Source organism: Brassica oleracea, chromosome C7 (genome assembly GCF_000695525.1).
Source record: "Brassica oleracea var. oleracea cultivar TO1000 chromosome C7, BOL, whole genome shotgun sequence".
Lineage (NCBI taxonomy): Eukaryota > Viridiplantae > Streptophyta > Magnoliopsida > Brassicales > Brassicaceae > Brassica > Brassica oleracea.
In genome coordinates, this window is record NC_027754.1 from 10,163,100 (window position 1) to 10,179,138 (window position 16,039).

Genomic DNA, 16,039 nt, shown 5'->3' on the forward strand with positions numbered 1-16,039 from the left:
GTAAATATATAATATACAAAAAGTAATAATAAGTAAATACATACAAAAATATAAGTAAATATACACTTAAATGCATAAATATATAATATACGAAATATATATACAATAATAAGTAAATACACAATTTCAAAAATATATAATATACAAGAATAATATTAATAAGTAAATACATAATATAAAAAATATAAAAAGTACATTAACCATTAAACATTTATCTTAAAATGTAAATACACAATTAAAAAAAAGTACATTAAACCTTAAACATTTATCTTAAAATGTAAAATATAGATATTATGTAAATATATAATATACGAAAATAATATGGACAAATAAATACATAATATAAAAAATGGAAAAAGTACGTTAAGCATTAAACATCTATCTTAAAATGTAAAAAAAAAAATGGAAATATTACATTATACATATATCTTAAAATGTAAAAATTAATTACATGTAAATATGCATTTAAATATGTGAATATATAATATACAAAAAATAATAATAATTAAGTAAACAAATTTAAAAAATGAAAATACTACATTAAAAAGTAATATACAATATAGAAAATGTAAATACTACATTAGTCAAAATAAAATTGGTATAAATTAATCTATCAATAATAGGAATCCAAAAGAATGTAAAAGAATTATCTTTTAATTGTAAACATTGCATTAGTTTTTTATATGAAATTGTTAAATATATAAGAATTTATCATCTTATCATTAATTATCTATTTCTCATATTAAAAACTAAGTGTTTTCCATAGACCGTCCACATAAATATAAAAATATATTTTTCAAAAGAAGCATTGATGATAAATAAATATACAATATAAAAAATAATAAGTTAATATATAATATCAGAAACAGAAATATTACATAATATTATTATTTGATATCAGGAAAATAGAAATATATAATAAGTAAATATTAAATATAAGAAATATAAATATTACATTAAATCTATCTTAATATTATCATTTAATATAAAAACAAAAAAATAAGAATAAGTAAATATGCAATATAAGAAAAAAATATATACAATATAAGAAATATAAATATTACAATAAACATCTAGCGTAATATTAAAATTAGTAAATATACTATATTGAAAAAAATATATATATAATATAAGAAATAGAAAAATTTCATTAAAAATCTATTTGTAAAATGTATAATAAAATAAATAATAAGTAAATATTGCATTAAAGGACTATTATAATATTATCATTTGATATAAATGGAAGAAAATTAGAATAAATAATATAACATTTGAAAATCAATATAAAAGCAGGAAAAAACTAAATTACACATCGGTTTGAAAAACGAATAGTAAAATAAATAGTAAGTCCATATGAATATAAATATTACATTAAGCATCTAAAGTAATATTAAATTAAGTAAGTTAATAACATAAGAAAAAATCACTACTAAAATAATATATAATATAAGAAATATAAATATTTCACTAAACATCTATCATGTTATTATAATTTGATATAAAACAAGAAAATTAGAATATGTATATATACAATATAAGAAAAAAACATAAATATAAAATATAAAAATGGAAAAACTAAATTAAATATATATCTGAAAAATATATATAAAAAACAATATAAGAAATAGAAATATCACATTAAACATCTATCATAATATTAAAATAAATAAATATACAATATAAGAAATAAAAAACTACATTAAACATCTATCTGAAAATTGTATACTAAAATAAATAATAAATAAGTATACAGTATAAAAATAGAAATATTACATTAAACATTTATCATTATATTACCATTATATATAAAAGTAATAAAATTAGATTAAGTAAATATACAATATAAGAAACAATAAATAATAAAGCCCTTTATCGAAAAAACAATAATAATAAGTAAATATACAATATAAAAAATGAAAAAACTACATTAAATATATATCTGAAAAATGTATAGTTTTACATTTTTATTATTTCCAAATATTTTTATAAGTAAATGTATGATATAAAAATAAATAATAAGTAAATACACAATATAATAAATAGAAATATTACATTAAACATTTATCGTAATAATATCACTTAATATAAAAACAAGAAAATTAGAATAAGTAATATAAAATATAAGAAAAATAAACAATAAGTAAATATACAATATATGAAATAGAAAAACTAAATTAAACATCTATCTAACATTTTTATACTAAAATAAATAATCAGTAAATATACAATATAAAAATATAAATATTACATTAAATATCTATCGAAATACTAGAATAAGTAAATATGCAATATAAGAAAAAATAAATAATAAGTAAATATGCAGTAGAAGAAATACAAATATTACGTTAAAATATTATCTCAATATTGTTATTTAATATAAAATAAAATAAATATTAGAATAAAAAAATATACAATAAAATAATAAAAAACTAAACAATAATTAAATGTACAATATAAGAAATTAGAATATTACATTAAATATCTAGCGTAATATTAGTATAAGTAAATATACAATATAGAAGAAATAAATAATAAAAAATATATAATATAAGAAGTATTAACTATAATTAAAATTCTAGTGGGAAAAATATTTTTCACAAAGTCCTATTGGGACAAACCTAAGTTGAAAGTGTCATATTTTGCCAATTTTCTCTTTAAACTTTCTAAAAAATAGTTAGAACAACTTTATTGAAAGAAATATCTCATTTAAGATGTTATTAACTTGACATTTTAAAATTTAAGATATCTATCTAATATTTTTTTGGTCAAGTACATATATATATATATTAGGGTCGGTCCGCGTTGTGCGCAGAATATATGTTAAATGTGTGATAATCTTTTGTAAAGATAACACTTACGACGTTTCTGCTCCCATTGGAGATTTGCGAAAACCTCGATAGTGCCATTGCACAATTTTGGTGGAGTTCGATTCCACCAAAAAGAGAAATACACCGGGCGAAATGGAAAAAGGTTTGTCTACCAAAAGAATTAATCTAGCACTTTTGGCAAAGCAATTATGGGGATTGGTTCAGTACCCTGATTCACTGGTTGCCCGAGTCTTGAGGGGCAGATACTATAGGAGGACCTCGCCATTAGGAGCAATCTCTGCAAGTAGTACATCATATGTGTGGACAAGCATTTACGCCGCAAGGAAGCTTTTGCTTCTGGGGATTAGACAGAAGATTCATTCTGGTTATGAAGTCAAGGTGTGGGAGGATCCGTGGATTCCAACAATACCTGCTAGACCAGCTACACCTGTAGCACCTGTGATGCACCCGAATATGCGAGTTAGTGACCTCATTAACCAGGAATTGAAGGAATGGGACGTAGGGATACTAGAGGATTATGTCCACCCCGATGACATACCACTCATATGTAGTATGGCCATAAGCTCTATTCATCATCGTGATACTTTCTGCTGGAACTACACGAAGAATGGCCAATACACAGTTAAATCTGGATACTGGATTGCTCAAAATCTGGATACTGGATTGCTCAAAATCTGTTGAAGTGAGAAGAGGAAAAAGAAATACTGGAACCAAGTATCACTAAACTTTAAGCCTTTGCTTGGAAGATGAAAGCGCCAAGGAAGATGTACCATCTTATATGGCAATTGATAACGGGTCAGGTGGCAGTAACGAGGAATCTAGTAAGGCGGAATATGAGGTGTGATAATTATTTCCCAAGGTGTGGAGAATTAGAAGAATCGGTAACACATGCAATATTTGAATGCCCTCCAGCACTCCAAGTATGGTCCTTATCAGCAACTCCTACAAGCCAAGGTATATTTCCAGAGGCAAGCGCCTACACAAACATGGACTATCTCTAGAGGAAGAATGAAATCTTAGAACCAAACCAAGACATGGATCCTTATCCCTGGATAATATGGTATATTTGGAAGGCTCGTAATGATAAAATTTTCAGGGGAATAGACAGAGATCCCTTGGAACTAGTTCGATACGCAGAAAGTGAATGTCAAGTATGGTTTAATGCAAACGAGATGATACCACCAGTAGTACAGGCCAGCAATATTGAGGAAAGAAAAGTCTTAAGCTTGAGTAATATTTGCATGTTAAATGGATCTTGGACAGCTTTTAATCGCTTTAGTGGATGCAGATGGATCTGGATGGATAGCGGGGAGAACACACAACTTATGGGAACACGGAATTTCACTCGATGTGAATCAGCATTGCATTCGGAGGTAGAAGCACTGCGATGGGCGATGGAGAATATGCTTCAACACTCGCCATGCCAGAGCTTTGGAACAGACTGCAAGGAGCTGATTGCAATGATAAAGGAACCCCATGAGTCGCCAAGCTTCGCGACATAATTGGAGAAGATAGAGACGCTGCAGATTTGCTTCCCGGACTTCAAAATCACCTATGTGCAACGAGTGCGTAACCAGTTTTATGATTTTTTTTTTGCTAAGACTGCTTGGACCTTTCGTAGGGAGTTACTTTTCATTGGTTGTTCTATTTCGGTGTGGTTACCCAGACCACCTCAAGCTTGAGTAATAGAATGGCCGTTCGACGTCAAAATAATAAAAAAAAAACATCCTACTATATATTAATTGAGAAGTCACTTTAGTGTTTTTTGCTTATGTGTCGATAATATGTGAACTCTTACAAAATTGTTATAATTTGATTGGTCGATGATTTTTAATTTTTATTTATTTTAATTAGATCTAAAAAGAAAATGTAAGTCTATAACCAATTAATATCACTTGCCAATAACACTTAAAATTATTATATAAGACAGCTCTATTTGAAGTAGTTTTTCATTGGTGTAGTGATTTTATATTTAGTACTGGTGGTTTGATAATGTTGCAATTTGTTTAAAATGAAGAAGTTGTTATTTGAACAGGGGCAACACTTTTGAGAGTCACATATTTATATAGTTTAGGAATTTTATAATGTATGTGATGAATTATTATTTATCGAGAAATATAATATGTGTATATTTTTTGTGTAGCAAATAATTTAAATTATTCAAGTATTATTTGAAAATGTAAACGGAATGGCTCGTATAGACATGGACGTGTTTGGACTGAGCTAACTGAAGCAATGGTCTAGGGTACCCATTTTTTCAATTTTTTGGCCCCCAATTTTTTAGCTATTATACAAATGTTGATTATAAATATGATATACATTTAATATATTTATTAAAAAGATACATAAATTATTTATAATGTTCTTCAATTTTTAAAATTTATTAGATAATAATATGTTTGTATGACTTAACATGATTAACAAAAGAAAATTTGTTTGTATGTACATAAACAATAAAATATCTTTTTCATTTGCGCCCTCGAATGTACAAGACCGTAGATGGACACAAATAAATATAAAAACTTATTGAGTGGGATTCATATAAACTTATTTTTAGGTTATTACATTAAACTAAATCTTAGAAAGTGTGTATATTCACATATTCACCAGTTATATTTGCTTAAAAATTTATGCATTGAACATTTGGACCATTTAAGTTATTTTGATAGGCGATGTCGAAAGTTATAGATGAATAAATTGGGTGTTGAGAGAGGATGAGATTTAGCTTTACCAAGGTAGCATATTTGAACATAGATTTAGCTACTGTTATAAAAAAATTATATGAGAAGATTGATTATATTTTCTATATTTGATTTTTTACTCAAAAATAGAAGAATCAAAAGATTGGGTATGTTACTTATGTTTGGCAATTAGATTCAATATTTAAATAAAAGCATTTAAAAACCTTGATCAGCCACTAATTCCTGGTATGCAGTATGTAATAACTAAAGTCACATATATAAAATTATAGACGTATAAATAATTTTAATAATTTTTTTCGTATATTTTTATAATATGTTATATATTTGAAGTTAAGTTTGTGGTACCATATGCTATTGATGTTGTTAAAAATTAGAAATAGAGTAAATATGAATAGTTGTTACCATTTTGGGTGAATAATTACAATTTTTAGAGAACAAAAATAAAGTGAAGGCATTTTGATATGAAATAGAAGCTATTTGGATTCCCAAGGTTCATTGCAACGAACTCAACGACTATCTGCTACCCTTCATGAATTTTATATTTCTTGCAACTCAAGCTAACTATATGGGGGTTTAAGGTTCGTTGAAGATGGTACAATATGTAAGATTTAACTTTTTGTGGCATAGAAAAACAAAAACCACAAAACAACCATAAGACTAATATGACACATCGCTTCGGGCTTGAAGAAACTTTCTAACAATCACAAAACATCTTTAATAATCTCATCACTAATTTCGGAATCTGTCATAGGCATCTTTACCAATGCAGCAGCTATATTAGCTTTAATCGCTCTAACTATGTTTCCCTGATCAATAGATCAAACAATGCTGTCACTGCATCTTTCTTCCCTTTTGGGAACCCATTCTCGAGAAGCTCCAGTTAGGCAAGTATGGCACCGCCTATTATGATCTTGTTCTCCTCGGGTAGCGAAAGTGTAAAGAGTGTCACTTGTGCATTTTCTTTTGCTTCCATGGTCTCATCTCTGATCTCTAAGTACTTGAACTTATGAAGTGACTGCACAAGCAAACATTATCAGCTCTTTGCTGTTGGTTATTCTGCTCACATTGAATCTGTGCAGCATCTCTCCTCTGCGAAGTGTCCATCAGTGGCTACAGACAAATCTTAAACAGCTCCTTCTCCACGTCAAGCAGGTTACTCGGGATGTCTATGTCTTGGAGCATAGATTTGAACTCATCATCAACCTCGACCTGAGGTTTGAAGTCATTAGGGACTTAGGGTATATTTATTGAAGTTAGAAAGATAAAGCAACTTTGATCAAAGGTAAAGTTCATACCTTGTAAGAGAACCTCCTCTCATATAGTACACTTTGGCATTGTTCATCAAACTATCAAAAACAGCCTTGTTGGCAAGCATAATAACATAACAGTTTTGGTTTATTTGCTCTGGTGTAAAGGTTTGCCTTGTCTGCAAGAACCAAAAAAAAATCAACTTCACATATATGAATGATATAAAATTAGCAAGAAAGAAGCCAAAACCTCATATAAGAGTCCAATGACACGTTTGATATGAGCACCAAGACGACCTTTTTACTATGATGCTGATAAACTGAAGCCGCTCGGTGTCATTGGAGAACTTGACATGAGGTCCACGCACCCGTTACACAAACCAACGCCGACCACCACCACCGCCAAGTGATGGCCTCCCTCCTCAGCGACCAAGTGATTTCCTTCCGCCGCTGAAGCTGCGTCTATGAGAATTCTCTTCAGATCTTCAACGGTGACGTAGCTCTTATTCGATCGTATTACCCATCATGCCTCTGCTTTCCTTTTCTTCTGCACTTGCTGATATACTTCCTCTTAGGGAAAAAGCAGACCCGGAGAGGCCGTTATGCTCTTATACGGTGGAGGAGTGAGATATGTACTCTGTCAAAGCATATTCCAGCTGGCCGGCAATTTTCCTTTATGAATCACGGCGGAGAAGACATGAACAGAATGAATTGTACTGAAACTGTGAAGATGATTCTCAAGGATGAGGCCTTACCTTTTTATAGGTGTAGATACACCGATTGGAAGAGGGATAAGAATCATTGATTGAGTGGTCGTGGTTGCAGTGGGTCGTAAGAGTTAAGATCTCCTTAATGACGTTAAATCAATGCGGCTTGTAACGCTTGTGAGGAGAAGAATCGACATCGTGAGCAGTCATAGATGCACCGATTACGGACGAAGGATCGTCTCTATGGGAATCTCAGAAGCTCCATTAGCGGTTAAGTCTCCCGGGATTTTGCAGCAGGCAAGAAACCCTAGAAAAGAATGTCGGCTTCACTCTTTCTATTGGGCTGGATAATCAACATTTTAATTATTATAAAATAGTAGCCCAATAAACCCGTCAAGAACTAAAAAGAAAGAAGCAAAATGCGTATGAGAGTTTTGACACGTGTTAAGCCCTCCTTTCTCTACTTAGTATGAATCAAAGCCCATTTTCTTTGAACAGGCCAAAAATAAAAGAAGCCCGTACGGGAGACAAACTAAATGACGCACTGCGTTTTGTGAATCAGGACAGGTGTCGCAACAGCAGTGCCTTAATTGATAACATGGCATCCTAGCTGGACACTGTGGGAGGGATTCAAGCCCTTCTTTATATATAAAGACTAGGGCCGGCCCGTGCTACGCGCTGGATGTGATGTATTTTCTTTTACGATACAATTTTCTTTTGTATGTTCATTTAGTTGGCGAAGTAATAATTTTAATCGATTAGTGTTGTTTACACCGATCTATTGTGTTATTCATACATTTTCACTTTTGTAGTTTTTAGAATATTGACTTGGACGATTAATTTGGTTCTCAGACATCAAATATTGCAATCAATCTATATATTAATTTGTGACTAATATGTTCGATACAACATGTAGAATGCATGAAGCATTGATGATGTTGTTGCATTTTAAGGTCGGATCGGTAACATCATATCAAAGGATGGTTATGAATTTCTTAACTTGCTTGGAATAGAAGCAAAGGTTGCACTTGTTATCCATGACATGAAAGTTTGTTGATAGTTTGAACTTCCAAATATTCTTTTTAGTACAGACTCGTGAAGACAATGTTAAATGGCTGTAATGCTAGACTACATTTAGTTAGATATAATAATATATAATTTTTTTATACAATAAAAACAAACTTATACATTTTTACTCTTGTATTTATTGTTTTTTATCTTATTTTATTTTGTTTTCTAACTATTATTTTGTGAAAAAATAATGATTATCTAAGATTTTTATTTTGATTTTGTAATAATATCTTATTAAGTTCACTTAACTTGATTTTTGTGATTAAAACAAAAAAAACGTCTGATCAACATTTTTCCGTTTATATTGGTCGGATCAAAATTGTTGAAAATATCATTAATGATTTATGACACTATTTTATGAGATATCACTATATATTTATTTTTATGAAATTTCACTATATATTTTTTAAAGTTATGTATTTTTAAGTTATATTATTTATTTTTGGTAAAAGAAAAATTTTATTTTGCTTACATGTTTGTTGGTTCTCTTACTGTTTTTTGATCATCTTGGAAGGAATGTTATGTACAATTACTATAAGGAGTTTGCTAACTGAAACTTATGAAAGAATCAACAAATTAGGAAAAAAACTATGAGAAACCATAAATCAGTGCTAGGCGTGAGCTTTAAACCATCTGCACATGAGTCCTTTCAGCTTCAGCTTGAGGAAGTAATGTGTAGATAAAATTTCTGAGGCTTTACCAATCAACTTGGCAAGTTTCTCTTACTGTTTTTCTAAATATATGTTTTGATTATGTATTAAATTCTTTGTTTCTCAATTTTTTTTCATTTTCTCTTAAATTTAAATTCGATAACCAATTATGGACTAAATTTCAATAAGCATAAATATTGCAATAAGCATAAACATTAGCCCACTAAGCTAATGCGATACACATCACAAAACCTTAAATATACAGAACCTAAATGAGGCCATGTACCAAAAAAATGGAGATTATTTTGTTAGGTTTAGTTAGTGCCGACGCCCATATTCAGATGGACCTATTTAAAAATATTTATAATTCAAATTAAGTAATGCTCATAACAAATAACCAAATAAAGATTAAATAACAACCTCTTGCTGCTAATTAAAGTATGTGGACTACAACATTATTGAAGGAAAAATAGAGCTTTGAAACAAAAAAATGGAACTCGATTGTGTTTTGCGAGTTCCAAGTCTCCACAGTTGGAGTTATCAGTGTTTGCTAGCTTTCTTTGAACTGGGGTCTTTTCATCATCAATGGGAGTCTCGGTAGAGGTTATGACTGAATCAGTATGTGTAGGCTCTGCTTCTGTGCTGGCTGGACGTCCTTCAATAACTGGAACATAATCAGATGCCCGTTTGTGCGGTCCGAACACTGCGTTTCATCACTGTATTTGGGACCACAGAAAGTTTTACAATTACAACTCCATCCATACCATCAGAAACTCCACAATTACTATAACTTTTCTAATGTGAAGCTTAGATAATGAGCTAATGCAGAAAGCAAGTAACAACAAATCTCTTATTTAGTTATTGTTAAATAAGAGACTTTTTAATAAGTTAATTGAGCCCAACATGAAAAGGAGAGACAACGCAAACAACACATGTATTTGGTCATGTAATTATAGTGATCCTTATTCGGTGAACTTATCTGAGGGGTGAATTGAGATCGTTGCTATTAAGTTCAGATTGTGTGACGGATTCAATTTTCTTAACACCACCATACTTGGAAGATGTGGCAGAGGAACCACTCTCTTCTCTATGGAGCCTGCATTTTTGTGTCTTTAATGTGGGAAGTGTGTCATGATGTGGCATTGAGGAATAAACGACCTGCACAGACAGACTAAGAGAGCATGAAACCTGATGTGTTCATGTTATTGTAAGTGACATTCTCTCTCATTTCATTCATTCTCTGTCTAAAATGGAAAGAGCCATGGTTCGACATGCAAAACAGACCTAGTTTACCAGCCATTGGAGATGCCTCTCGAGCCGATGGAGGTCTTTGCTTGCTCCTGGAGTCTCCAAAGCTTTAACACCTTTCATTTGAATCTTCAGATTCTCCTCTCCAAACAGAAGAAGAAAGAGAATGACATCAAATCCGCTAACAGAGAACATGGAACCTGCAGTGAGCTGATGTCTGAAAGTGAGCAAACTGTAGACATTAGCGAAACTATCTCCAAAAGAATGAAAAAAAAAAAGAATATGATGATCAAGGGATGAGGCCTAAACTTTTTATAGGTGAGAATCACCGCCTAGATGAAGGATTAGATGCACTGGATGCGAGATCGTGATTATAATGTGCATGAAGAGTAAAGCTTTGGGTAATGGGGTTGAATCAATTCGATTTGTAACGGTTGGGATGAGAAGGATGAAAACGAACATGATATGAACAGTCACCGACTCAAAATTTGCAGACGAAACGACGAACTACATACCTTTTCAGAACCGCCATTGATGGCTCACAGAATCAGACCTTCGCAGCGACGGCTAACCCTAAATTCGTGTGTCAGGAAGACGAGATGGAATAAACGGGCTTGCCTTCTTTTCGTAATTCGGCCCAGATAAAAACAAAACCCATATAAATCGAGACAGTTTTAATAAAACGCAACATTTTAAAGAAGGTGGACACGTGTCACTTCCTTCTTCATCCACTTAATGACGTGGCATCACCAGGAGAGAGGAAACATTACTTTATATATATATATTCTTTATAGTAATAGATATATGGAGATATATATATATAATATATATGTGTGTGTGCGTGGGTGTATATATATGTATATATCACAAGAGCTTGTAAAAATCTATAAAAGTTAAACAGCACACTATAATTGAATTTGGAGAAGGAATAAAAAATAAATAAGGTGAAGTCTAGTTAAATGTGGCACTTGACTGATTGGGTGAACGATACCCGGAAGCCTCTCTATCAATGACTAGACTGCTTCTAATTTCTCGGAGAAAACCTTTTCAAGATAGGCCATTTCTGCCAATTTTTTCGCCACGGCTGCTTCCGCATCTCCACATCCGTATCCTTGTCGTTGTCGTCATCATTTTTATCGGGTTCACTTGGTTTATCGCAAGGGTGTCAGTCACATTCGTCATCTCTCCATTCAGTGGTGGAGCCCATTGAATCATATTACCTCCCTTAGCTGAAGTTTCTAGGGGTTGCATAGATTGAACGCGTCTGTGCTGCTTCTTACTTATTGTGTTGAGAGCTGAGTATTCCTCTAGAAGAACTAGGTTTTCGGCTTCGAGCTGTGATATCTTTCCTGCACTTTTCTCTAAATACTTGGAGCGTTATTCTATCCTACCTTTCAAAGCTTGGACCTCCGAGGTGAGTACTCATTGAGGCTTTGCTTTTCCGAGCTGTGTGCATCTCATTAATCTGTCGTACATATCCGCGAGATGGGCTCGCAACTCCGTTTCACCCATGATGGCTGAAGGTTGCTCGTTATGCTCACTTTTCATTATCGCCAGTAGCTCTGGTTACCCTTTTCTAGCGTCGAACTGTTAGGGTAAATTTGTACATAGTTCTTTATGGCACTACGGAAACAACAAGTGACTAGTAATACATAGAAACAAGGATCAAAAGTAGTTTACTATTGATAAAGAGAGTAGGGACTACAACATATTGGATAATAAACCCTAGTTCTAGCCACCTAACTCTATAATCGAAGTCTTGAATAGTAGATACCTTATTCTAGAGTTTGGGTCCCCTTTTAATTAGTTGTCCTTGGTCAAAAATTAGGTTAGATCCTTCCATATTTTGAAATATGGAAATATCTTTCTTTAGTCTAAGTTTTTCATTTTATCCGGATGCATGAATGAATACGACCTTGAAGCCGGAATTCTTCTATAAAAAAATTGAAGGCCGACATGATGTTCAAAAGCATAAGTAATGACTCCACGAATAAATTATCCCCAGAAAACAACATGTCCATATAGCATATAGCTAAAATATTTATACTCATGTTACTTTTATTGTTCCAATCCTTTTCTATATCTTTTCTCAAAATAGTGGCATGAACATGTGTCCATCGATTGCACCAATAGATCTTTTAAAGTTGATCAATAATTTGTTTGGATTGTAATATTAGATGAAGTTGTGTGAGCTCGTTTGGTTTGGATAGGACTAAGCAAATCAACCTCATCTTCAACACTTCATAGAGTTTTCTGATTTTAGCTTCTTGTGAATGACCAAATATTTTCTCAAAATAGCTCTAAGTTGCATTTTGAATACATTTGTTAAGAAAGATTGCAACACTTTCCTGAATATGTCACCAGTCTACTTCAACTGATAATCTTGCTTAAACTTTTCGGATAGTTTAATGTATATACATAGACATATTTTAATCGTTACATTGTTCTTTATAACCATGAATTAGTTCATATTACATATCTTCAATTACGTTCTGGATCCATATTCATTTGTATCCTTTATATATACTCACAGAGTAATTAAGGATACATGAATGGTTCTCCAAAATGAATAATTCCATGTTCTACTTCATCATCTTCAAGCATTTGGTAAAATGCTTATTTGTGTATTTTTAACAAAAAAAAATGAAAAGTAATTTAATAAAATAAAAATATTATTTAATGAGTAAAAAACTCAAAGAAATAAATACTTCTTGTTCAATCTTAAAATGAATTAAAATGAGACAAAATAAAAATCATAAAGCGGAACAAAAGTTTTAGTTTTCTTATTTAATTCGATCATTGTTATCCAGTATTCTAAGACAAAATGTGTATGTGTCCCTCTACTTTGAAATACAGCCACTGTTCCCCAATATAACGAGTTCATATTGATGACCCAGCCAGTGTTAGTAATGAGTCAATTGCACGGTCAAACTTGTTATTTTGGGCTCTTTTAGAAATGTTGGTTCGTTTCATGTAAGCTTCATTCGTCACAAGTCATATGAACCGTTTGCCATTTCTCGTTTAGAAGCTGAAGATATAAGGTATGCTAAGTGTTTCCGTACACCATTTGGAACTCTGATTGTAGGTAGACAGTGCTTAATTTTGGTTTCCTAAAGGCACATCAGTATTCATTCTCGGTAACCGTCTCAGACTCGGTATTTTGATCCGCTTCAGAACTTGAATAGTATATGTTGGAAATAAAATAATACAGGAGTAGTCCCATTGGTAAAGAGCAGTATGCCAATCTACTGCATCATTCTTCCGGCTTTCAGGTCAAGCGATTCTTCATGTTTAAAGATAAACTAGACCCTGATCCGCGCGCCAGCGCGGCTATGAATTTTTCAGTTTTTAATTATTTATTTTATTAAATGATGTATTTGTAATATTTGTTCATATTATATTCATTAAGTAAATATTTTTTTTTGCATCTTAAACTATCTATTTTTTTTACGAATGTGTGATATCATATAAAAAATATAAAAAAAATGAGTATAGAGTTAATTAGATGATTTTAAAAACAGAAATTTTTTTCCGTGTGCGATATCATATAAATAATGATCCGCCCATTTAACAAAAATCATGATTATTTTATATGCAAAATAAATATTTTACATATAAAGTATAAAATAAATATTTTACATATAAAATATTTTACATATAAATATTTTTAGAATTTGTTTGAAAAATATGAAAATTACATTTTAAATTAAAATTATCCTAAAATATGATAAGTTTTGATGTAAACGAAAACTCAAATTATGTCAAAAATAATGATATTCAATGATAATAACAATTTTAATTGATTATTTTTAAAAAAATACATTTACATATATATTAGTGCTGTATGTTTTAGGTAATATTTTAAAGATGCACGTTTTTTAAAATCTTCATTATTAAAATTATGCACGTAGGGATAACTCATGAGTTCTTTTAGTTGATTAAATGACATTATGTCCAAATTTATTTAATGATATTTTATTAAGGTAACTGAAAAATACAAACAATAAAATAGGAAGTTTAAATTCGTTTAAGCTTGTTTCATTAATGTAACTGAAAAGACAAGTAATAAATTAGACAGTTTTATTCGTTTTAGGATATTTCATAAATGCAACTAAAAAGACAAGCAAAAAAAAGGAGTTTCATTAATGAAGTAAGAATATTTTCAAATGGGTACTTCTCTTTTAATAATATAGATTAAATATTTTTTTAGCGAAAATATTCCATTTAGATAATAATGAATCTTCCTAAATCTACTAAAATAAGAAAGGATTTTAATATATGTGGCTATCTTCAAGAAAAAAAAGAAAGAAATATGCTATTATCTAAGGTACATTGAGTATTTATTAATCCTAAGAGAAATACAGGACTTCTACTATAAATATAAAGCTTCAATTGTAAAGAAAAGATAGTTAATTTCTCCAACTCTAAGAGGTCATCGATTTGATAGCCGCCGAGGCAGGAAGATGGACGCAAAAGACCATCTTCATCAACATGTCCATAATAGGCTAACAACATGTCCATAAAAATTTATGAAATTTATATCTTGTTAGCGATAATTTTTTTTTTTTTGTTAGCGATAATTTTGGGTAATTAGAAATCTTTTATTGTTATTAAGCAAATATATATCTGCGAGATTTTATTTTTGTTACTGAAAACAGGTTACTACACCGGTTTATTATGGTTTGCAACCTAAGGTAAACATACTGTATATCGGCTATTACAAAATTGTTAGAAGCTTGAAAGCACTAACCGATATAAAATTATAAAATCCACCATCACAAAACTATATATAAACATTAATCAGAAAATTGCATACATGACGCAATTATCAAACTGAAATATGACATGTATCGCATATATAGCATACTTTTGGGATGATTACAGTTTATGTCATCAAGTGCATATGATAGTGACAATTCAATATAGATCAGATTGTTTGACTCATAAAGTTCTCATGTAAATTAAATAGAGTTGTGTATCATGCGCATAAATTGAAAATATCCTAATAATCATGGGACTGGTTAAAACCCAACTATTTTGAACCGGCTATTTAGTTGTGAAATCTGTTAGTTAATGTAATAATATAGAACTATACAAGTTTAAATGCAAGCATATTAATAATAACTAGATCTCGATCCGTGCAACCACGCGGATTTTTGTTTTTATTTATTTTTATATAAACATTTTGTTTTCAATTCTAAATTGGTATATATTATAATATATATGTGTGTATCAATTTTTAAAACATAATAAGTATACGGTATATTTTTCATTGAATAGATTATTTCAAACTTTCAGAATGTATTTGTATATTCTTCTATATATATATTTTCGGATTATTATTTTATTATTAAAATCGTAACTATATATATATATATATATATATAGTTACGATTTTAATAATAAAATAATAATCCGAAAATATATATATAGAAGAATATACAAATACATTCTGAAAGTTTGAAATAATCTATTCAATGAAAAATATACCGTATACTTATTATGTTTTAAAAATTGATACACACATATATATTATAATATATACCAATTTAGAATTGAAAACAAAATGTTTATATAAAAATAAAT

General features: G+C 30.3%; 2 long non-coding RNA genes across 4 annotated transcripts; both read right to left on the reverse strand.

Annotated features, from left to right (window-relative positions):
* Nucleotides 1–6,132: 6,132 nt before the first annotated feature.
* Nucleotides 6,133–7,814, reverse strand: LOC106301931. The gene is made up of 4 exons (XR_001262306.1): nt 7,533–7,814; nt 7,028–7,449; nt 6,826–6,956; nt 6,133–6,739 (listed from the first exon to the last, which is right to left on the reverse strand). It is a non-coding gene; the product is annotated as an uncharacterized LOC106301931 (long non-coding RNA).
* A 1,741-nt stretch (nt 7,815–9,555) lies between these two features.
* On the reverse strand, nt 9,556–11,065 carry LOC106303807. 3 transcript variants are annotated; one of them, XR_001262537.1, is made up of 3 exons: nt 10,969–11,065; nt 10,490–10,663; nt 9,556–10,363 (listed from the first exon to the last, which is right to left on the reverse strand). It is a non-coding gene; the product is annotated as an uncharacterized LOC106303807 (long non-coding RNA). The 3 variants fall into 3 exon arrangements; XR_001262535.1 differs by having other exon boundaries at nt 10,490–10,670; XR_001262536.1 differs by having other exon boundaries at nt 10,490–10,670; nt 10,763–11,065.
* Between the last annotated feature and the right edge of the window lie 4,974 nt (nt 11,066–16,039).